Source organism: Parasteatoda tepidariorum, chromosome 3 (assembly GCF_982258835.1).
Source record: "Parasteatoda tepidariorum strain Cologne lab strain chromosome 3, Ptep-v5.0, whole genome shotgun sequence".
NCBI classification, from domain to species: Eukaryota; Metazoa; Arthropoda; class Arachnida; order Araneae; family Theridiidae; genus Parasteatoda; species Parasteatoda tepidariorum.
This window is the reverse complement of record NC_141757.1, coordinates 91,553,200-91,577,867: the sequence shown is the minus strand read 5'-3', so window position 1 is coordinate 91,577,867 and position 24,668 is coordinate 91,553,200. Positions and strand designations below refer to the sequence as shown.

Sequence of the window (24,668 nt, the reverse complement as noted above, 5' to 3'; positions counted from 1 at the left end):
TAACAACATGCGCCTTAAACAAAGGCGAAGACAATAGAAAAATAATGATTCAAAATTTACAGCAATTTTAAAGTAAAACTTATCAGCAGATTTACGTGCCTCGTTAGTTATTAGTATCTAGCGAAATATTTTGAATATTAGCTAATTATTTTTTTATCCTAAAATTCGTCTAAGTTTTTATCTAATATCTATTTTTCTCTATAACATATTTATTTAATGAATTTATAATTTATGATTTATATTTATTTAATGAATTTATAATTTATATTTATTTAATGAATTCATAATTTAAATTCTTATTTAATGAATCAAAAATAGTTTAAGTTCGGTATGCTAGTCATCATGGAGGATGCTTGTAGGATTAAAAACAATGTTAGTTGACAATTTATAATAACTCATTTTAGTCATACAAGTATGCATCATAGTGTCTATACAAATTTACTAGAGTTGGTATAAATAAATAAAATTTTGAAATCTGGAACTCCTTAGTCCGGAAAAGTTGCCAATTGTAATAAAATTAAAGAAGGCATAAAAAGTTTTAAAATCGGTTAACATCTTCCCTTCGAGCAAGGTAGTTCAAATTATTAAAGACTTGAAAACTTCAGGCCTTTTTAAATTCTCTTTAAGTTGACTAAAGCTTCTGAAATAAAGACGATTTAATTTTTCATACTTTTTTGATACTTTCAATATCCTAAATAAACTAAATTCAGATCAATAATTTAATTTCTAATATTTGAGCAATATTTTTAAAAGACATAAGCTAAAAATTTTTTCGTAATTTTGAATGTGTATGTCTTTGCTAATTAAATTAGAACAACCCTGGAACTCATCACGTGAAGAGCTCATCACGTGAAGAAACTCGCCATGCCACATCTTTTTCAACCTTTTTAATTCTTCTTCGTGTTTTTTTTTAATTATTTTTGCAGCTTATTACAAAACTTTTCAAGTGAAGTCAGGTATTTGATTTTATTGCATTGGAGTTCCTTTTTTAAAAATTATACACCGAAGAGCCATTATGACCACCCTGCTAATAACATGTAGGACCACCTTTAGCCCTCAAAACTGCTAGCACCCTCCGTGGCATTGATCGCACAAGGTGCTGACAGGTAGTCTGAGGTATCTGGTACCAAGCGCTCACCAACTGGTCCTGCCACTCTCTCACATTGTGAAAGGGTAGCGCGGCAGCACGAATTTGTTTTTCCAAGTAGGACCACAAATGCTCTATTGGATTAAGGTCAGGTAAATTTGGGGGCCAGGACATGACTTGAAAGTCAATGGAATGTTCCTCGAACCAAACCATGACAATTCGACCCTTATGGCATGGTGCATTATCCTGTTGGTAAGCACCATCCCTCGCAGGAAAAGCTGTTGCCATGAATGGGTGAACCTGGTCTGCAACTATGTTGAAGCAGCTTTCAGACGTCAGGGATTGTTCTATGAGGATTATGGGTCCTAATGTGCCCCATGAGAACATTGTTCCTGGGTGAGAAACCATGAATACCTGGGCAAGCCCAATGTTATAGATGGAGGGTGGTCATAATGTAATGGCTCTTCGGTGTATAGTACACTTTTAAAATCAAGTTTTTGGAGAAGTGAGGCATAACTTATTTAGATTTTAATGCTACAAGAATATAATTGGTTACAGCTTCATGTTTACATATTTCAATCGAAGCCTCTATTATGAGTTTGGCACACCTCTCCACAGCCTGGAAGTGACAGAGAAACTTTGATATTTCTCTAAAGCGTATGGTGTTAAACTTTTTGTGAGACTTAATATCATCTTCAATAAAGTCTCGCAGCATTCGGGAAGGATATATTACACAAGAATTCCAATTTATGATTTCTATGTAATCCGGAACTTGAAATTTCATCTTTGATCAACAAATTTCTGTCTACCAACAATATTTAGTGTTCAGTTTAAATGCAATCACTCTGGAGACAACGCCCGGAAAACTTGGAAATTCTCGATCCTCCTCCTTTGTCTAATTCCTTTGTCATAGTCCTAGATTTTATAAGAAGGATTTTAAAAGCAAGACAAATTGTCCCAATAAACAAAAACTGTTAGAAATTTCGTAATGACGAGGAAAGCTTTCAGGTACCTTGAAATCATAAAAATTAAACTCTTGTTTAATATATCCTTCCCAAATACTGCACGACTTAGGAGAAGAGGATATTAAATCACGTATCAATTCTACACGACGAATTGGAGAAATACCAAACTTTCTCTATCAATTCCGGGTTGTGGAAACGTTAGTCTGGTTTGTGTCAAATGCGTCCAATAAAATATATGGACATATAACTACAGATTGATACATTTTTAAGCAATTACATCAAGATCAATTATTCCTTATTTCTGATAAAAATCATACTGTAGATGAGTAGTAGGCAAAGAAAAAAAAACTTTGACACTGCAGTAAGCCAACGAATCCCATTCCACTGAAAATATTTTCCACTAGCTGTAAGCATAATGTAAATACATTCATCAAAGAATTGGATGTTTGAATGGATAGAGTGTTGGTAGAATCCGGTTATCGTGACGTGCTCTAATCTAACATGAGGTAGAAGATATGCAGTGAAAAGCTACAGAAAATTAACGCCGCTGAAACGCTGCGGAAATGAATATATATATATATATATATATATATATATATATATATATATATATATATATATATATATATATATATATATATATATATATATATATATATATGAATTTAAGGCGGAGGGAGTGTTTTTCATTTTTCAGTCTCGACATCTATAACAATTAATTTGACTTCAGGCACACACACACACATCAAAGCCCGTTTATAGGGCGGACCCATTCGTACATCACTTAATTCACCCACAGATTGTAATTTAGACCTGAACCAGAGAATGATCAATCTCCAATTCGGAATTTTACTTATTGGAGTATGCAATACTTGAATGATGATATTTCTAATAAAAAGACGAATATCTCTTTAAAAAAAAAAGGTATCGGAGAGTAAATATGTTTTGAATAATTATTTACTGTTTGATTAGAAGCTTGTTTAATTAGTCTGAGTTAAATTATTTCAATAGTTCAGCTTTTTTTCCAAAAGAAATTATGCATATCGCATAAATAAAAATGCCAGTCTTTCGAAATTTTTAATTTTTTATTTAATAAAAGTCATGGACATGTTAAATAAACATGAAATATTTAAAGGCAAATATCTATTCAAAATTCAATTCAAAAATGCATTTTTTAAAATATAATAAATGAAAATATGTTAATACTTAATAAAATCGTACATTTCAAATTTAGCCTGAAGTAAAATCTAAGTTTCTCACAGAAAGAAATATTGATTTTGTCTTTTCAGTTGAATACATTTTCTTGAATTAATAAGCAGATATGTAGAAATTAATTTATGTTTGTTCCAATATATTTGATATTTTTTGATGAGAAAAGGAACTTAAACAGGTAACGAACCTGTTTAAATTCCCTTACCTTCAGATTTGAAAGCTGTTTGAAACTGTTTAGTTTGCTCAAGGCTTATTTAAGAAAATTGCAGGTTTGGTAATAAAGGACAATAATATGTAGTAAATATGCTTTAAAATTAGTTAAAACAAGTTATGGATATATTTTAAAGATTGGATTTGTTTCAATTTTTTAATTAAAAAGCATCACTATTGTGGGGGAGATTTCGGGGGTAGTAAAAAAATAAGTTATTTATTAATATAATAATAATAATAAGTATTTTATTAATATGATAAGTAATTTATTAAAAAAATAATAATCAAACTACAACTGGGTCTTAGTCAACTTATTTTAATTTTTTTAACTGCATAATTTTAATTTGTGATTTATAAATTTTTAGCTAAATCAACTGAATAAATTTAAACATTATAAAATGAAGAAAAAAAATAAGATCGAAAAGTTCATTTTAATGAATTATGATTAGCATGAATAATGACTGAATAATGATAAATGACTTAATTCAAATTTTAAAATTACATATTTTGAGGCAACCTAAAAAAATCGTTTATATTTAGAAATACAAATACGTTTGACCAAACTTGTTATAAAATGGTATGCTTTTCAAAGATTGCACAGTATTCTAAATTAATTAACGTAATGAATTTTCTAACAGAAAACGACTCCTTATTAAAATTTTAATTAAACCTGACTTTTTATGTAATCTTGATAGTGTTTAACAGTTTTTGATTTTATTCTTCATTATACATTTCGTCCTCGTTTACATTTTTTTTTATTTGTTTTCTTTTTGCATCTTTTTTTTCAATTATTATGTATATAACAAAATTCGCTTCATTTATTGTTCTCTTTGCTGCAATTTTTTTTAAAAATTTAAATGTGATACGAATTATTGTCATCTTTATTGTTATCTGTATCATCTGTATTGTGCAGTTATGAATTTTGTGATGGTTTACTTATGTGCCGAGTTTTGTGCGAGCTAGACTGTCGTCCAAACGTGGACTATACAGTTAAGGATTTTGCAAACCTAGGTACGTGTCCACGTCTGGAAGAAAAGAAAAAAGAAAAGTATTTAACGTGGTTTCGTAACTAAAATTGTCTTCTGAATTAAATTCTTAATGCTTTTACACAGGGATCTGTACTTTCAGGATAGAATTTCAGTCATAAAAATCCAATTATGAGGTCGAGGGTTATTCAGAATGTAATATGTATTTATTCCTGTACTTTTTGCACTGTATACTAACGACATTTAATAACGAAACGTAGGACATGGTTTCACTTGTTGTTGGATATGAATAATATGGAAAAGAAGAATTTTATTGTGAAGTTCTTCCGTAGTCGGAATAAAAGAAGGCCAAAAATTAGGTAGTTTGATTCAGTTGAATCAGAATTTAGAGTGATTACGCCACGGAAGAGTCAAGACTAGGGCAAGAAATAGGCTCTTTTGAGAAGGCATTGATCAATCCTGGGTAGTTATGGTAAATATGATGATGATTTACATTAAAGATTAAAATGAAGCTGAAGTGAAGTAGCGTATTGGGGTATTTTGAAAAATTTGACAGTATAAAGACAAAATAATATATGAAAAAACAGAAATGTAGCAATGTAATCTAAGAGTCTTGTGTCAACGGTAAAAATTAGTTTTTACGTGATCTTTATCATCACAGATTGATTTAGAAATATAATCCAAAGTCAATGGTTTTTTTCACGTATTCTTTTCTATAAAATAATGATTTAAATATCTCGTTCAAGCAATGTCATTTTTGTACACTTTTTCCTCTCATCTGGTATCGATATAGGGACAATAATCTATTAATTTTACCAGTTGATGGTTTCATAAATTGCGCCTTTTAATATATCCAGACGTAATTTGTTAAATGCAGTTCTTAGATAAATACAGTTAAATACAGTTTTGAGAAGCAATGCATATATTCGTGTATGTGTATCCTAATATCGGATACGTATATCATTTGTACTTCCTATTTATACCAGTCATATTTAATAACAGGTATTTACATTTTATATATATTATAACAGACACGTATATCATATTCACCTGGTATCAAATTTGTATATATCAAATTTGTATGTATTTGTATCAGACAATGGGCAAACTTGCTAAGCATCTGATGTCAGCCATGCATACATCATAATGTTCTAATAACAGACAGTTAAATCATGAGTATCTGGCAAACATTCTTGGTATTACTTACATTAATTAAATAAAAAATTATGTATATTAGTAGTTTTAAGATTTTTTTTATTGATTTATAAGTACTAAAAATTAATTTGAAGGGAAAAAAAGCAAATTCTGTTATTGAATTTTAAGGTAATAAATATAATTGAATTTTCTTTAATATCTACCAGGAGTTTGTTAAAATGTTCTTCTTTATATACAAGTAAAAATAACTAATTGGGGGGAATTTACTTGTCGAATAAATGAATACACAGAAGAATATATTGTCTTGTCTTCCTTTGGGACAATTGGAAAACATGTGGCACACTAGACTGCAACCTAAAGATGGTTTCCCTAATTAGTATATAGCTAGAAAAGAAATGAATGTATAGGGTTAACTCGATTCGAGGAAAGTTTATTTGTTAACTCTTTGTTTAGTTGTCTCGTCTTTCTTTTTCTCCATTGATGTTCTTTTTTGTTTTGTTTGCGAGGATAAGAATAGTGATCCATTTGTTTCAGAAATGTTATCTGAATATTTTGCTTTCGAGTAATTAAAGGTGCAATGAAGCAGATGTAAAGTTTTGTTTCGAAATGCAAATAAATGTGCACTTAAATAATTTCGAAATTGCTAAAAGTATATTTTTAAGTACATGTAGTGTGGTAATTTGTTGTTTTATTTTAGCCACTTAATTAATCGAAACCATTGTTTAGAATTTAATTTGGTTGCGGAGATTCAGATTATTTTATTTGATTAAATAAAGTAGAAATTAAATTTTAAATAACCTTAAGCAGGAATGTTTTAGGTATATTAAAGATATAGAATGAAGATACATTTCAATACTAACATATACCTAGCTAATTTATATTTATTGTTGAAACATACAATACACTATTAATAAGATCTTAGAGATCGTTGAAATATAATATGGTTCAAATTTGATGCAACCTGAAAGTGGCATAATGTTGCAACTATATTATTTAATTTATTAAACATTATTGAATGATACCATAGCTCCCTCTAAACCTGACCACCACTTATTCGACCCTTTATTATGATTGCAGAAAAATTGCCCCACATCTTTGCTCAACGTGGTATTAAATTTTCACTAAATATGATGGTGGTATTAAAAATCCAGTAACAACAGAAAGGCTCCTGTGTGTTTGTAGGCAGTGTGTCTCCTGATGAAGTACTGTTCTGCAAACACACATTTATATTTATATTTGCATTTTTATTTTAATTATTAAGATTTTATGTGTATCTTATTTCTATATTACGGCATTAAATTTCCTAAGAGTGAAGGCTTCTTTATTTTTCACAATATACTGTTTCCTCAAAACCATGTTTCTGATGAAATATTGGAAATATAACTTTAGCACTTGGCACTTGGAAATATAGCACTTGGAATATATCTTTTTACTTTTTCTTTTGATATAATATAGTTTAATACTCTTTAAAAAAAATTATTCATTGACTTCAAAAATATGGAGATGGAAATAAAAGTCGACTTATTTCATGTTCTCGAAAATATGTGCACATTCCTGCTAAACATGAATGGGAAGGAAAAAAGTGATTTGAAATATAGAACATAAAGTTGACAACGAGAAAAGGAAAAGTAAGGTGAGAAACAAAATTAGAAATACTGGAGTAACCGAGAGTGTATCAAGAATAAACGAAACGAATATGAAAAGAAACTGCCCAAGAAAAATCATGCTGGCCGACAGGGGTAAATCATGATAAAATGCATTTCCATTCGTTATGGAGAGGTGGTGAGTCGTTAACTAATGAATCAGCATTTATATAAATAAAGCAAGATTCCAAGGTATCAAAATGAGTTGATGTGACTAGGAAGAAAATAATTTTAGCATTTTCGCAATTAAATTTTTGAGCTCTTGAAACGTGTCTATTTTTATTTCCATCTGCATAATTTTTGAAGCCAATGTTGTTGTTTTTTAATAAGTAAAGATAATAAGTAAGATAATAATCTTTTTAATAAGTATGTATTATTAAGTTTTTTAATAAGTCTTGTCGCTTAAGATTTTTGAGATTATTCATCTAATATTTTTTTTAAGTTTTAAATGTAACCTAAGAATTATTACAAAACCTAATACAATCTTAGAAATAGAATTTTTAAATTTTTACATGAGAAATTACTAGAAACGTTCAATAGATAGTTTGCTTAATGAATTATAAAACATATAAACGAAAAATTTCTATTAAAATACAGAGAATTATTCACAAGAAGTCAATAATTTTACAGAAAAAACTTATCTGAAATTATGCAAACTACTTTCCAACTATTACAGATGAAGCTTTTTCTGGTTCTGAAAACGCTATGGGCGTTAAAGTAAAATATTTATCACTGAGATTTGATCGAAGAAAATGCAAATCTAGTTTTGGGAGCAGGAAAATGAACTTTGGTCGAATTCGTAGTAAGTGGAGACTTGTCCCACCGCACAACATGGGTGGTTGCAAATCAATCATTGGATTATCTGAAATAATTTCGGTATTTTCTGAGAAGTACGCTGGTATTTTTATCAACTCTATTATGAAGAAACACAGTTATATGTTTTTAAGCACGATTTTAAACAATTCAACAGAGATTCAAGTTTTTCTCATTTTATTTTCATTGAACTCTTCTTACAGTGCAGTATATACATGTAAAAAGCCTGAAAGGAAAATTTTATGAAAATAAACATTTTGCAATATAGCCAGTTGCATATTCTAATAGTTGTATGGATTTTAGGAGATTTTTACAAGCAAGCTAAAGTTCTTCAGTGTGTCTCAATATGAAAAGAATACTAAATCGGTATCGGCTTATCTTTAGACTGCATCGTGTTCTTATTACAGCAGTTTCAATCCTCCTCAGCTCATCTTGATGCCCTGGAATCTTGTTTCATTCATATGAATGCTGATTTCCTTATTAATGATATTAGTTCTCCATAATACGTGAAAATACCTTTTACCCTGATTCGCTCCTCTCGGCCAAGCTTTCAGCTAATCTAGTTTTGTTTCTCACCTTTATTTTCCATTTTCTTTGCCAACTTTAAGTTTTATATTTCAAATCTTTTTTGTTTCTTCTCATTTATGTTTAGCAAATCTTGAGAATAGGTACTTATTTTTGAGTGCTTGAAACATACATACTTTTCCACCTGTGTATTTTTGAAAACGATGGAGACCTATTTTTAATCAAGTAAGCAAAGTATGCATTTCTTAATAGCTAAAAATCCAGAATTTAAATAATGAATAAAAGACTGAGTGTATAACGTACCTAAGTAACGATTTCGTAAATTTACCTTAACGGTTTTGCATTTTCCTCCTTGGTCGTGATAAAATAAAGATTATATCTTACTTTTATTTCTTATTCAGAAGCTTTAAACTGGTGAAATTTTTAAATCACTAACTTTTATTTGAACAGTTCGCGTCTTAACATTTACACGACATTTTTTCTTTGTTCTTAATAGTCATACTTTTGCCGAATACAATTACACAATTTGAAAATACAATGAGATTGTATTTACAAATCACTTTCATCTTTTGAGACCTCTAAGTATAATGATTTTGTAATGATTAATCAATGCTGTAAAAGTAAAGTAAAATTTTTTCGAGAATTTTACTTTTCTGTCTTCTTTTTCTTCAAAATTGCTACTTAGGATTAATTTTTGCTAAAATTTTTAGAAAAAGATATAATTAAATTTGTTTACAAGGCATTAAGTCATCTTCATACATTTATTTGTTCTTAAATATTTTTTATGTTGGTTTGTAAATGATATTTAAACTTATTTCTTGTTTATAAAACACTGAGAAAAAATAGTATAGTCAGAATTATCTGAATATCGTAAAATTTACCGTATTTCAGGCTCTATGGGAGCATTAAAAAGATCGGTAATTTTTACCACAGCACTTTAGTAATGATTTTGGTAAAATTAACTATAAAATATGGTTTCATTATGTGTGATAAAACTTGGTAAATGTGACGAAATTTGGTGACTTTGACAACGTAGAGCATGGCACATATTGAATTTACGGTTAAATATACTTTTCAGGCTTGTTTTTGCTAATATGGTGAAATTTACCATGTTTCTGCTTCTATGGGAATTTAATGCTTTATGGGTTTTTATGCTTTATGGCACTCTATGGGTTTTGTTAACCTCAATTATGGTTTTCTTTCTTTCCTTTTTAAACCAGAAATGTCATTGATGTACAGTACGATAATTTTACCAGAATTTGTTTGGTGAGCTATTTTATTATATTTTCAGGTTAATATTAAATCGTTTTTTATGTTTAGTTATTAAACTGAAGCTTTATCAAATTAAATTCTGTTAAAATAATCTACATAATGATTCAATCCTAAAAAACAATATGTAGGCAATAATAGCAATTACCGAATATTTAAGAAATTACGCGACAGTTCCTTGATTATTTTTCATTAAGTATTCATTAAGTAATCATTTATTAATAATATTTTTTTAAAATCATTTAGCATTAGTACTTACTTGATCATTGAGACTCTCTTGATCATTGAGTACTAGTAATCAAGAACGTCATAAATGCTAATTAAACAAATTGTAAAGATTATTTTCTGCAAGTAGCTGTATGTTTATTAAAAGCAAAAACAACGAATAATAATTTCTTTTGGAAAACAAATAATATTATATTGTTGAGAACATATTTATTATTTATTTCTTAGGTAAAGACTATTAACTAATGCCATTGTCAATTAGTTTATAAAAAAGATTTATAAAAAATAAAAAAAACTCTTTTAACACCGGTTTTTTAATCTCGCAAACTCATGTACCAATTATTTTCAGTTTTTTTTAATTGTTGAATTAAAGAAAGCACAAACAAGGAAAAAAACGTGTTTTAAAATTACAAAAAAGTAATTCTTTTTGTCAGTGATTTTGCTTTCATAAATGGAAAAAAAAGATGGAATACGATAATATATCTCATTAAATGTTAAAAAATAAATGTTTAAAAACGCAGATTTCAGATTTAAAAGGAAAAGAAAACTAATGAAAAATAAAATTTTTTTCTTCTTTTTTAATAATTAGTACGTTGACATAAGTGAAGGCGGATAGAGGGAAAATAAACGCATTAGCATAAACGAATAATAAAGCAAAATGAATCATTTTAAATTTGCTTTATCTCATCGAAACTTTTTTAATCAAATGATAGAATTATTTATGCATGGATAGAAGAAGTTTTATTGTGTTTGAAAGAAAATCTTAATTGGATCGAAAAAGAATTATAATTGGATGGATGGTGGATTGAAATTGATCGCTTTCACTCTCCCACAGTTTATTGGAATTAGAATTACACCATATTTGAAAATGTAATAAATGTAAACCTAATTTTTGACAAATGCACTGCTTTAACTTTTTTTTTGTGTGTCTTTTAAATATGAAATCTGAAACTGCATTTGGTATTTTCGTATCCATAAGAAATATTATTTACCGCATAACTTTACATCTGATGCAACATATCGTTGCCTAAATTTACGTTTATATTTCGTTATATTTTTCAGTTAATTACTACTCAATAATAGTTAGTTTAACTGTATATAAATAATAATACTTTGTATAATATACAATAAGATTTTAATGTAAATGTTTTTATAAACATAGAAGGAAGGTTTGTTTAAAAGAAAAATTTGATTAGATTAAGAAGGAATTATACTTGGATGAATGATGAATTGCATGGGATAGTCTTAATACATTTGCATTGAAATTGCGCCAAATTTAGAAATTCATTAAATGTAAAATTAGATTTGGACAACTGCACGATTTCGAGTTTTTTTTATGTGTGTATTTTTTAATTGTGATGTCTGACAATAAAGCATATATTTTTACATTCATATTGAGCATAATTATTTAGTGCGTAATTTTGAATTGATGTGTTTTAACTTGGCATTTATATAATACAACTTAAAGTTTATTTTATCTGATGCAAAATGACGTATTTTTGTACTTTGGTCATATTTTTTAGTTAATTTATTGTTAATGATAGTTTTACTCAATTCTATTAATGAGAGGTTCCTTTCAATTTAATAAAAGTTAAACAGTGTAAAATCTTGAAATAAAACTTCATTTTTGCTAAGATAAAAAGAAGGTTTGTTTAAAAGAAAATTTCAATTTGATCAAGAAAATTTTTTAGAATGAAGGGTAAATTTAAATTGATTGTTTTCGCTCTGCCACAATTTATTTGCATTAGAATTGCACCAGATTTGGAAATGTAATAAATTTCAATGTTATATGAAGAAATTGGGCTTATTTTCCGAAGTTGATTTTTTTTTTGTATTTTAAATTAAAATGAGATGCATCAAACTGGATTTTTTTTTGTTGCATTTATTTAAATTTTTCATGATTTCATGATTTTGCTTTATTACGATGCAAAGTGAAAAAAATAGATCATTTTTATCTAAATAAAAGCTGTTATCTTAAATATAACAATAGTTAAATTTTAACCATCCATAAATTTTTAATAATAAAATCAGTTTGGAATGGATTGAACCAAATTTCATTCTTTTTCAAAATAAAACCGGGGTTAAAATAATCATAATTTAATAAATGATAATGGCTTGAAATTGATTGTTTTCGTTCATTCCTATTTCTTTTGTATTAAATTTGAAACAAATTTGGAATTGTAAAATAAAAGAACATATCATTAGACGAATTCACAATTTTTAGATTTTTTCTATATTTTATTTTTAACTTAAATACCTGCAACTAGAGTTAACTCTTTTGCATTCATATAAAGAAAAAATATGATTTGATGCAAAATAAAATTGTACATTTTTAATAGCATAATATTGAGGGCATAATTTATCAGTTTATCCCAATGTACTAAAGTTAAGCGTTGATGTAAATCTTTGACTGTTGAATTGAAATGCTTTTTGAATAGTCATGGGAATGAATAATCAATGAAAATTCGAAAACAAAAATAGGATGGAAATGAGATCGGGAAGCTAATTTACAATCCAGCGGCTTTTAACGACTCGCTCTTTCCGTTGCAGAATTTCCCTTTTGCTGTAGTTGGTCCTAAATATAATTTTCTTTTCTTAAAAAAATTTGTCTCCTAAGCAGAAAGAAATTGAGAATCAAGATTTGTTTTACTTAAGAAAATGTCAAACAAGAGAATAGGCCGTTATAGACCGCTGGATTGCGGAAGCGCTAGCGGGAACAATGCTGTAAACTGTCCCTGTTCCAGAATGGATAGCTAATAAAGAGGTAGAAAATTAAAATTAAAAAAAAAGGATATAAATGAGGGTTCACGCAGGAATAAAATCTGATAAAAGTGACCAACTGTATCAGAATGATATTTCTGGTAAAAAAATTATTTAATAAAACTAATATATACGATATTTAAAGCATTTATTTGGTAGTTTTACCGTTTATGTGGTAAAGGTTTTGTGGAAATTCTGGTTTCCAAAATTATCTTCATGCAATACTTTCATTATAAGAAACCAAATTCCTAATTAATTGAAAAATTCCTAACTAATCAAAAATGAATTGTTAAATTGTTATAAATTTTTAATATACACGGCAAAAAAATTTCTGGCAAAATTAGCATACTGTTTGGTAATGAAAACATAATTCTTCATAAGTGCAAAAAATACATTTAATTCTGGTAATAAAATCCATAATATGTGATATTTTAACTACTGTAATTTTTCTGTTATTATGGTAGCGGGCTATCTGCTATAGTCAGGTTTTCGAGTTTGTTATAATCTAGTTTTTAAAATTATGCTTCTTGTTACCACACGTTTAGTGAAAAAATACAAAACCGAAAAGTAAATTTAACAGAATAAATGTTTTTTATGCCACGCTCTAAAGTTTCATCATAAAATTACCATAAACTTACACCACAATTTCAAAATTTTATCAAATAGGATAGAATTATATTTTATTGTTAATTTTACCAGAATCATTATCAAAGTCATTATTTCTTTATTTACCTATAACAAAAATAAGCAACTTGTATTTCTAGTAAAAAATTTATAAAGACACTAACATTTTTTAAAACACTTTTAACGAACAAAATAATATGAATACTTATTTCGAATTGAGAAAAAAAATCAGCAAACTATAATTGACGTCATGCTTTGTTAAACATGATTTTTAAAAACTCTTAGTATTGTTATAATTACGATAGTCTAAGGTGCATAATATATATAGGAATGACACTTAATATTATACAACCGTTATTTTTGTTATTTGTTGAATATTCTGGTGCAGCTTCATACTGTTGCAGTTTCACGAAACCGGTGCAGTTTCACGAAAATTTCTTTGTTTTTGACTAAACAGCTTCCTGGTGTATGCTCTCGTTTTATTCCATTATTTCCGAAAAAAAAAACTCGCAGCGCCTAATATTTCGAACTTTTCTAAAAATCACTTTAGCATGGGTACCATATCGGTAGATAAGTATCACCCAACCAAGACAAGAAAGACTGATAGAGCAGAGAAATTTCACACTCATTACCGAAGTTGGATTTGAACCCGGGATCTTCCCGGTACGAGCACAACATCTTGTCCACCATACTACCTGAAGGCTTTATTGCCACTTTATTTCAGATCGCTTATTCCACATTTCAGTTCCGTCGTTCTAGTTAATAATCTCCAACATTTCATAACGATGAAGTTCAGTAATCAAGGAAACATTTTTGTCATACATTTGAGAGCTCGCGCTTCGTCACAAATGACTTGATTTCGTGATGAAATGATTCTCAAAATTAAAAGAAATACAGCTCAAGGATTACAAAATCATCAAATATGATAACTTTATTTCTGAAAGTGTAGATTTACCATAATCTGAGTTATAATTTCAACTCACTAAAAGAAAGATCTATATATATAGTATCACTTAAAATGTGATATTCAGAATTTACCAAAATTTTTCCATGCTTAAATAGATAACATCAATTTTATTTCATAAGCTCTTATTTAGTTCCCACTAATTAAATTTATCGAAACATGCTTTGCAAGCGTAAGTAACAGTATAAGAAACACGTGCTTTTCTAATACCATCTAAAATACGAGTTCGTTTGATGTCATTCCCATAAGTTGTGAAATTAACGTTGATTTTTCCTGTGATAACCTAACATAGGGAACCTAAGATAAATAATTTATAAGAATGAGCGAAAAAGTTAATTTCTGATTGGTTAGAGTTGGAAACTAACAAATCACTCATATTATAAAATGTATATCAAATCAAGGTGATCTGGGCAGTGATGGAGCTAACAGTTTGGCCAAAGATGCGACTTTCCTTGATATTGATCTTAGGATGTCTGTCTCGTTGTCACATTGGAAACATGGAGCAAGTGAAAAAATAACTGTTTTAGACTGGAATACTGAATTCTTTGATTCACCAAAAGATTTGTGGGTTAAAAGATTTTTTCTAGTTATTTTTCAGCGGTTAAAGTGTCGGGAATTTTTTACTGACTTTAAAGTAACTCCGATTCTTAAAGGACAGGAAAATTTTAAGAGCTACTTGTATGGAAATACTTTAGGGAATTGTAAGTTTTCTTCCTGAGGTCAGGACGTAGAACACATTACTTCATATTTCAATTTATATTCAAGTCCAAGAAGAACCTTAAAAAAAAGAATTGAGACACAGTTATTTCTTGGTTTTTTCAGTTTTTCTGTTGTGTCTTTGTTAGATAAATTAACTGAAAACATAACTATTTTACGTTATTTTATTTACAACTAAATCTTTTGTTTTCTTCTGTTTCCTTTTAATTTACATTTGTACTTTGCCCACTTGTATCTGTCTATTGTTTGGGGAGCATGAGCAGTTTTGGAATAAATTAAAAATATATATATATATATATAAGTAAAATTCTTACATTGAGATGTAGAGCTCAAACCAGCGATGGAGAGGAGTTAGTAGACAAGTTATATTCTTTGGTGTCTCTGAAGGCATAGAATTGTGGATATGTATAAAGTACATACACATCTGTTCATGCCTATAAGCATTCTACTTTATTTGTATGGATAATTTAATTCATATTATTTTATGTCTGATACATAAAAAATATAATTTAATGTATATTAATCACATGCTCACTCAGGAATATTAACGACCAGCAAAGTAGCCTTTCAAAATTATCTTGTACAACGTATGAATTTCAAAAGATACCGGCGATATTGTCAAAGTCCTCTGTGTATTGAATTTTAAAAATATTTAAAATTCCGTCCGGCAGCCATTAAACCACACAAACCACAGTAGATGTAAGTTCGGGACATTTTAGTATATTAGGTAGCAGAAGTGTTAAAATTATTTCCATTAGATAATATAAGAATATATGTATATCCTACTGCTTCATTATTCGCTGCTATACTTCCTCAGTCACCTCTCGAACCATAACTCGAGTATCGTATAATATATATGATATTCGTCAGCCTCCGACACCAATAATTGGTATGACAGTATATGGGGCACCATAGCACCGTTTATGTTGAATATTCCTTAAACCATTTTAGAAAGATTAAATAAAAGCTAAATAAAATTATTTTAGACTATTTTTTAATTTCTATAAAAATACATAATTATTCTAAGTAAATACTTAACGAATAATTAATAACCATAGTGTTGTCAAAAGATTGAGAAAAGCCCATGTTTATAGTGTCGCAAACGAGAATATATATATATATATATATATATATATATATATATATATATATATATATATATATATATATATATATATATATATATATATATATATATATATATATATATATATATATATATATATATATATATATATATATATATATATATTAGTACATTGATAGATTAGTTGATATGCGATCCCATCAACTACTTTATGCAAAGGGGGTAATAATTAATGGAAATGAAGAATTATATTTCCGAAATAGAACTCCGAGTTCGGAAATAACTATTCCATGACAACATCAATTAAGAAAATATGTATCGTGCCTGTTAATAAGTGATCATATTGAACATCAGCTTTAATATAAGTGTATTATGCAACTTATATAATATTGAGTAATATCGAAGATATACACTAATGATAATTGATATTTCATTTTTCATTGCATAAAACGATTAAAACGTTTATAGTTTTTTATAATGCTCGAATTGAAAGAATTTTCTACTATTTATTTCAGACTTTTAAAAAAATAAGTTTTAAAGCGCAGTATTGTATTTTTAAAATTAAATTACAAACGGTGTAATTAAAAGGTAGAATCGTTGGAGAAATCGAAACGTCTCTCACAGAAATGTCCAAAGCATTAGCATTGACAAATAAAATGCTTATAATGAATTGATCTTTAAATTATATGGGGGCTGTCTGTAACCAGGTACATGTAATTTCTTATAAATGGAAGATTATATAAAGCAAAATAAAGAATTTGCGTGTTTGTGGTCGAACAAGGAATACCGAATTGCGGGGTACATCGTAGGCTCAAAAATTGTGATATTCAAAAGGAAGCTAAATGAGTGCAATTGTAAACAAAGTACGAAGCCAAAATTTTTGACTTTTAATTAAATTTTTAATTGAGAGACATAGAAAAAATGGAATTTTGTTATTTGTTTAGCGGAAGCCATTTTTTTAAATTGATATATTAACAAAATTAGTATTTCTTAGATTATCTGAAACTACGTGCTTATTTTGCTTATAGGTATGCTTAAAATTAATGGAGAAATCGTAGTAATTCACTGAGGATAAACAAAGAAAACTAAAAAACGCAAATATATAAATTGATGCTAATGAATATTAATTTTGGTAATCTTTGTTAACTGAAGCAAAATAATAAGCTAAGTACTAAAAGACAAACTTCAAGGAAAAGTAGCATTAATTCATCTAAAAGAGCGTAAAAAGTCAGCAAACTACTATTGACGTCAATAATTCTTGATTAATTTGGGAAATATATACTAAATGAAATAAAATAAGAGCTATTCGTTAAAAAAGAATATTAATTGAGAAAATATACAGTACGCAAAATTAAAATCGGATCACCTTGAATAACTTTTGATATAATGATCTGATCTTCATGTTCCAGAACTCAATCTTGAAGATTTGAGAGATTAACCTCAAATACGCTTTACCTCAAAGTGGAGCTTTATTATTCAATTAAAAGCGTGTAAATAAATCAAAACACCTTTCACTTTTCCTGATTAGTATTAATAAAGTAAAATGGCGAAAAGGCGAAACACCTTACAATTTCATCGGGCAATCAAACTGCTTTTCATGTTTCGCATCCCACCTTTTTCAATTGAGTTTTCGATTCGTCGTGGCTTAAATATCAATTTGAGGCCACTAATCAGTTTATTTTTCTAATACATTTGTTTTAAGATTTCTAAAAGTCTTATATTTTGAGCTTGAATTAAATAACACAGATAAAGAATAATATAAAAATGCTTAGTGTATGAAAAATTACTTATTCTGTACTGCTTTATTTGAAAAAAGTTTCAACAACAAATAAGCCTTATTTCATTAATAACAAGAAAGTTTAGTAGCTTTATTAAGCAATTTTTTAATAGGTCATGGTCTGATTTAATTATTAACCAAGTCTTCGAGGAAAGAAGCTATAAAATATGAAAAAAATTCTGATTAAAAATTTACAATGATAAAAAAAAAACAAATTTATTTTTATTTTGAAACTTGTTTTATGAAATTGTAACACGTGACACTGTGCAATTAAAGAGACATAATTGGTTTTTACTCAACCGTAAAATCAAATTTCTCTAATTAAAGTTTACTCATTTGGGAAAAATGTTTTTCTTTCTCAGAATAAAAATAAATTTATATTCATAACTATTATAATAAACAAAGAAGATAAATACAGAAATTATTCAATTGATTGGATTTTGAATAATTATGTTACTTTTGACATAAGGGCACAAGAAAAGTCAAAAATATCAACTTTAATCCGATTCTTCTTAATTTATCAAACACTGTAATGTATAGCAAATGTTTGAATAAATTTTTTTACCAATTATTTTAATTAGATTAGTAAAAGGTAACAATTTACTAAGATAGTATATGAATATACATTTTTAAAAAGTGCTTTTTAACAATCATAGGATTTTTCTATGACGTTTTTATACTGGAAGATTTATTTAATAAATCAATTTCAGAATTTTATAAAGCATTCGCTCATTTTCTCCCTTTTCTAGAGAAAAGTATTTTGGTTAAATTTTATATTTGCTTAATTAGAAAAAAGTATGCAAATTTAATTAAATATGCTGGGTCTACAATGAATATTTTGTTATAAAATATTGCATTTTATTTTAAAATTGAAAAATTAATTCAAATTTTAACATAAACTGCAAATATTCGATTTCAGCTTACAACATGTTCTATTTGCTTATCATCAATGCTTATTATCTAAAGTTTCTAAGATTCTTCAGTTCTCTTGAGAGACAATTTTGAACTTTATGTTATTTGCGTGAAATTTATCCTATAGATTGTCCTATAACACAACAAGGTTTAATATCAAATGATCATAATAGCCAAGTTATTTTTACTCCAGTGGCCCCTGGGTACCTGATAAAGTAAATGATGCACTCAGAAATGCTGTATTTTGTCATTGTTTATTATTAAAAATAAAATAAAAAAAATAATCATGCTTCTACATAATAACAAGAAAATGATAGCAAAATGAATTGCATTTAACCGGTAATTTTTATCCGATTCTCGCTAATAGTTTATAAGTTATCATAAATTTTTTATTGTAGTTCAATAATTGTCACCCTGATTTCAAATCAAGAAAAGTTTCTAGAACAACTTTCTTGATTGAAGGCACCATGAATTCCTTCAATCAGGCGGAGCTAGATGGAACTTCAATAAAATAACCAATTTTATGCTCTTTATCAAAAAGAAGCATTTGAGATCTTTAATCCTTGTTTATTCTAAATTTCATAGTATATTTTGACATACCAAATAATCTGTACATACTCATATGTTGTTGATTTGCTTTCATCCCTTCTGCTTTAGTAAAATGTATCATAATATTTTTTTGCCTTGGATGCTCCGTAAAGACGTCCTTTTATACATTGTTGGTGATTGAAATTGATACGACTGAAAGGAATGCAAATATCAAAGTCGTACTTATTGGGCATTATAGTGGGGAAAATATCAAGTGATTAAATTTTTAGTACCAAAAGTTCAGTATTAAAAGTCACCACCTCAGGCAAGAATCATAGTTTTAATCTGCTTATACAAGGAGTCAAACGGAAATTGTATGGCCTTTACCGGAATTTCAGTCAGTACAGCTTCAGAACTATTATACAGTTTATTGATAACATTAATTGGTGAGTGGAGGTAATGACTACACATTTTCAGTTGTTAAAAGATTTGGGGAGGGTGTGTTTGTAGTCATGTTGACTGTTTCACAAATTTCATATCAAGAGAAATAATAACAGTACGGGTAACATGCAGTCGTGCCTCATCTTGCTGAATCTTGGTTTTTCTAACAATTACCTTTCATTTCCTCAATGTTTCTTTCAAAAATCAAATGGGCTCTGATGTTTTCAGTGTCGATTTTATCAAGGGTTTTTAAATTTTATTTACTGAAGGTTTTTAAATTTTTGATTCATTTTCATCTATACATAATAATAAAGGCGGCTGTGTGTGTGTGTGTCTGTTTGTTTGTCTGTCTGTAATCGCAATATATCGCCCCAGAAGCCTCGCACATAATTGTGTTTGACATAATGAAGAAGTATTTTTTTTTCTTTTTCAAAAATTTGGATTAGTTTTTTAGTTATCAATCATTTTGTAAGAAAATCTATGCTTTTTCGTCTTCAAAGAGCCATATTCAAAAAACTATTAAAAAATGCATATACTTTTCTCCACTCTTATAAATGCATGCTAATGCGAACCTTTCAATTGAAATTTTAATTTTCGACAACTTAAACCAATAATATACGAAGGAATTAATAATTTAATTGTAAGGTTCGCATTAGTTTACATTTATCAAAGTGGAGAAAAGTTTAACTTTTGTATTAAAAATGTGGCAACATATTCGATACGTAAATAGAACGCTTCACTTTGATATATTTGTCGCTGTTCATAATTGTAATAATAAGTTTTTCTTCTTCTTTCCACGCTCTATTTTTTTTAAGCGAAGACGATAATTTTTGTAGCGATATAGAAATAGAAATTGATACCATAAAATTTTTTATAGAAATAGAAATTGATACCATAAAAAATTAATAGCGTGGCGGACAGCTGGCCGCCTTAGGCGGCTCTTTAAAATAAAACTGGTGACCTTAACTTTTATTTAATTGGGTATAATATGAAAAAAACACAACTACTTCCACGCCGAAAATTTTACTAGGAATAATACTTACCTTTTAGCTTAATTGATAAGCTGAGTTTTAAATATGTTTACTAAATTCATAAACTTAGATAAAACAACAAAATAAATTATTTCAAAAGGAACTAGACTAATACATTTCCAATCTGACGAGTAGCGACTTATAACAACACACTTCGTTTAATGTTTACTTGTTGCTAGAAATCAGGCTAGCAGAAAATTCTGTTTACTAGTTAAAATTTAGTAGGAATAACACGACCTGTGGCGTAGGTTATAGTATACCCAATTCAATTTCTAAGAAGGAATCCAAATATATATATATATATATTCAAAATTAAGGAAATATTTTGTAACACGTGTAAAAAATTTCGTGAGATAAAGACTGAAAGATAAAAAATCGTTAAAAATGGACACGAAGTTATCTTATTTACAGTTAAGATAAAATAAACTGCAAAATAATTTAAACATATTTGAAACATCTTGTGAGGAGTTTCACTACTTTATATTTTTATAACATTTTAAATATCTGCTTAAATTCACCTCTTACTTTTACCCGCTGTTGGCAACACTAGAAATTGAGATATTTTGTCAAATACGATAGACTTGATAGCGTGATCGAATTTTTATTCAGTTTTTTTTTACGGGCGTCACCTGCTGAGAAAAATTGGTATTCCACTTCCTTTCCCTCCCACTTACTCTTCTAACCTAAAATTCGCCAAGCTTAGGAGTTTTTTAGATGATAGAATGCGTGACTTTTGTCATTTTGTCACCTTGATTTACCTTTTGAATGAGCTTTTAAACTGTTTATTTCCATCATTTGGTTTGAATTGAATTTTGAGTGTACTTTTTTGTAACTTTCTAGCTCTTTTTCTTATAATTTTTTACCTTTTTCATTTTCAAAAGAAATGCTTATTTTGTTGCATTTTAGTTTATAGTGCAGAGTGCTCGGAAAAGAATGTTAAATTCTCATTGAGGTAGATTAACAGTTTAATTTAGTTTATTTATAGCAAATTATCCCTCATATTGAAGTTTTAATAGCTTACTTTCTCTTGCAAACGTAAAAAAAACAATTAGTTTCATGGTTTCATTTTACTTAATATTCAATTCGTCTTATACTTTTGGTTACTAAGTTCGAAGTGACGATTAATATTGACGGATGTTTTAGTCGCTACAAAGGGACATAATTGAGTTTCAAATGAAATGAGCGTTAAACTGAAATTACAGATTCACTCTTGGCAATTTACAGAACATAAAATTCCATACGATCAATAGTTGCAATTTTGCGTGAATAACAGATTAATACTTGTCGCATAACTTAATTTTAACTATAAAAAAATTAACTTTTAAGCTAGATGCGTACTGTTTAACTAATATGGGGCACATTTATAAGAAATTGTAAGAGAAAAATAGGTTTGCGTTTGTTTATCTTTTATTTAATGTATGATTTGTTATCTAAATTAAACTGGTGAAATATGTCACTGGAATTGGGGATGTTAATTAAGAACACCCTACACTTTACTTACTTAACTTTACTTAAACTTGCTTAACTTTACTTAACTATACCCTATACTTTACTTAAAATTATATTTTTACAATCTGACAATAACAATATTTCGTGACCCAGAGAGAAAACGCAGGCTACATAATGCATAGCAGGGATTAAAAAGCAGTTCACTTTTTATAGTAGAAATTATCAAGGGAAGATGTTTCAAGATACTCCCTAATTACGTTAAAACGAGTGATATACAGGAGAAATTAATAATTTTTAATGGTTCTCATCGTGGATGCAAAGTTACTTGAAAGGGAAAATTTGAAGGGAAACTAAGATATGCTAAACATTTAATTTAAAATAAATTTTTAAAAAGACATGGTATAATAATATTATTAATATGTTAATGATGTTACATATATGTATATCATTGTCTGTTCTTCGTATCAATAAATAGCTATGTCAAAGTTATTAATCACTAAATCGCTATACTCAACACTATGAAAACATGTATAAAACTGAAAGTCATATGCAGGCACATTAAATCAAACTTAAATAAATTAAATTATTTAATTAATTTTTATTTGTTGTATTTCCTGATAGAGAACACGTTTTTATAATTCACGCTCAGTAAATTAAATCTTAAATGTTGAAAAAATAGTTTCAAGAAACTGAAGAGGTAAGATAGATAACTTAAAAAATATTATTGGCTTTAAAATTAGTCAAATGAAAGTCGACATGTTTTAAGCGTACAAATATAGGCGTTCATTTTCAAGATTTGTCAAACGTGGATAAAAAGAAACGAGACTGATTTAAAATATAAAACACTTAGTTGCCATCAACGAAAGATGGGAAATAATGGTGAGGTACAATTTTCGAAAAACTGCAGTAGCCGCGAATGAAACAAAAATGAAAAGAAAAACTTTAAGTTTTAGATTTCAAATCACATTTCCTTTTTCTCATTAAGGTCTGGCAAATCTTGAGAATCGTTAAGTATTTTCCAGAGCTTGAAACATGTCGACTTTTATTTCCATCTGCAAGTTTTTGAAGCCTATGAAGTTTTTTGAAAAATAAAGTTCAGTTGCATTCAATATCATTTTGCTGCTAATAGCGACAAGAAATATATATTTTGCCAGATATTTCACTTTTTTTCAATTACCTATAGTTTGAAATAATAGTTTTTCTTTATTCGTTTAAGACTAGAGTTTATGAACAAAATAAATAAATGATACCAGATGACTTTAAAATACTTATTTCATGACCTAGTATTTCTTAAATGTTATCAAAGATGATGCTTAAACTTATCTGACATAACGACTGAAAATATAATTAGTAATTATAGAACGTTTAATGACCATAGGCTGCCTTTATTTTTTTTCAAAAAGTATTCACTAAAAAGGAAAAGAAGCAGTATTATCTGTAGTTTATTATAAAGTCAAATTTTAAAACTTTGAAAATAAAATCGTTATTTAAACATCCCTCCTGGACGGACTAATTAAAAATTTTCTTTCTTTTAAGATTTGGGATTAAATTTATTCTTATCAGAGACACATGTCGAAGATAAATAAATATTCCAGAAAAATTAAAAGTTATTTAAATATTTTTATTCACTGGTTTTAGTAAATATTTTTCTAATTAACTCCTGAATATATAAAACTGGACCCACTTATTTGTTTATTCAAGTAAATTCTATCTTTTGAAACTATTATGTCTCTCCTTTATTTTTAAGGTAAAGCAGAAAACATCAGTAGTTAGACAAAGTACAAAAAATAAAACATTAATACGAATTAAAGGCTCCGAATCTCAAAATGAATAACTGAAGAGTTGGTTTACTATTCATATAAAGCCTTTCTATTACTATTACTGTACATAATTATTATTATATTATTCTTTTACATATTTGCTTGTTGTGCTTTATAAACTATCGTATTCACTTAATGCTTAAGTACAAAAAGACTCAAAGAAACAAATTAAGAACGAAAAAAAATAAAATAAAGACAATCCAAAAACTCAGATAAGACCTTCATGTAACTACTACAATACATCAACATTTATATCTAAACTGTATTATTATTTAGAATTCTTTATAAAATTTCTTATTCCCTTAATGCCTAAGCACTAGTAAGACTCGCACAACCAAAGTAATTCTCCGGTTAACAGTTAAGCATTCACTAAATATAGATTAAGACTTATAAAAAAAAATAACAATGTTAGTCTCATTTCAGATAGTCATTAACTATGAAATATTTTCTTGAAACATCTGAGATAAT

General features: G+C 27.9%; 1 long non-coding RNA gene across 1 annotated transcript in view; it reads right to left on the bottom strand.

Moving 5' to 3' along the window:
- The window catches only part of LOC139426971 (uncharacterized), a 78,294-nt gene extending 62,202 nt beyond the window's left edge, over nucleotides 1–16,092 (bottom strand). Inside the window, exon 1 of the long non-coding RNA XR_011638120.2 lies at nucleotides 15,470–16,092. This is a non-coding gene — a long non-coding RNA (uncharacterized LOC139426971). The remainder of the gene's footprint in view (nucleotides 1–15,469) is intronic.
- Nucleotides 16,093–24,668: the final 8,576 nt, after the last annotated feature.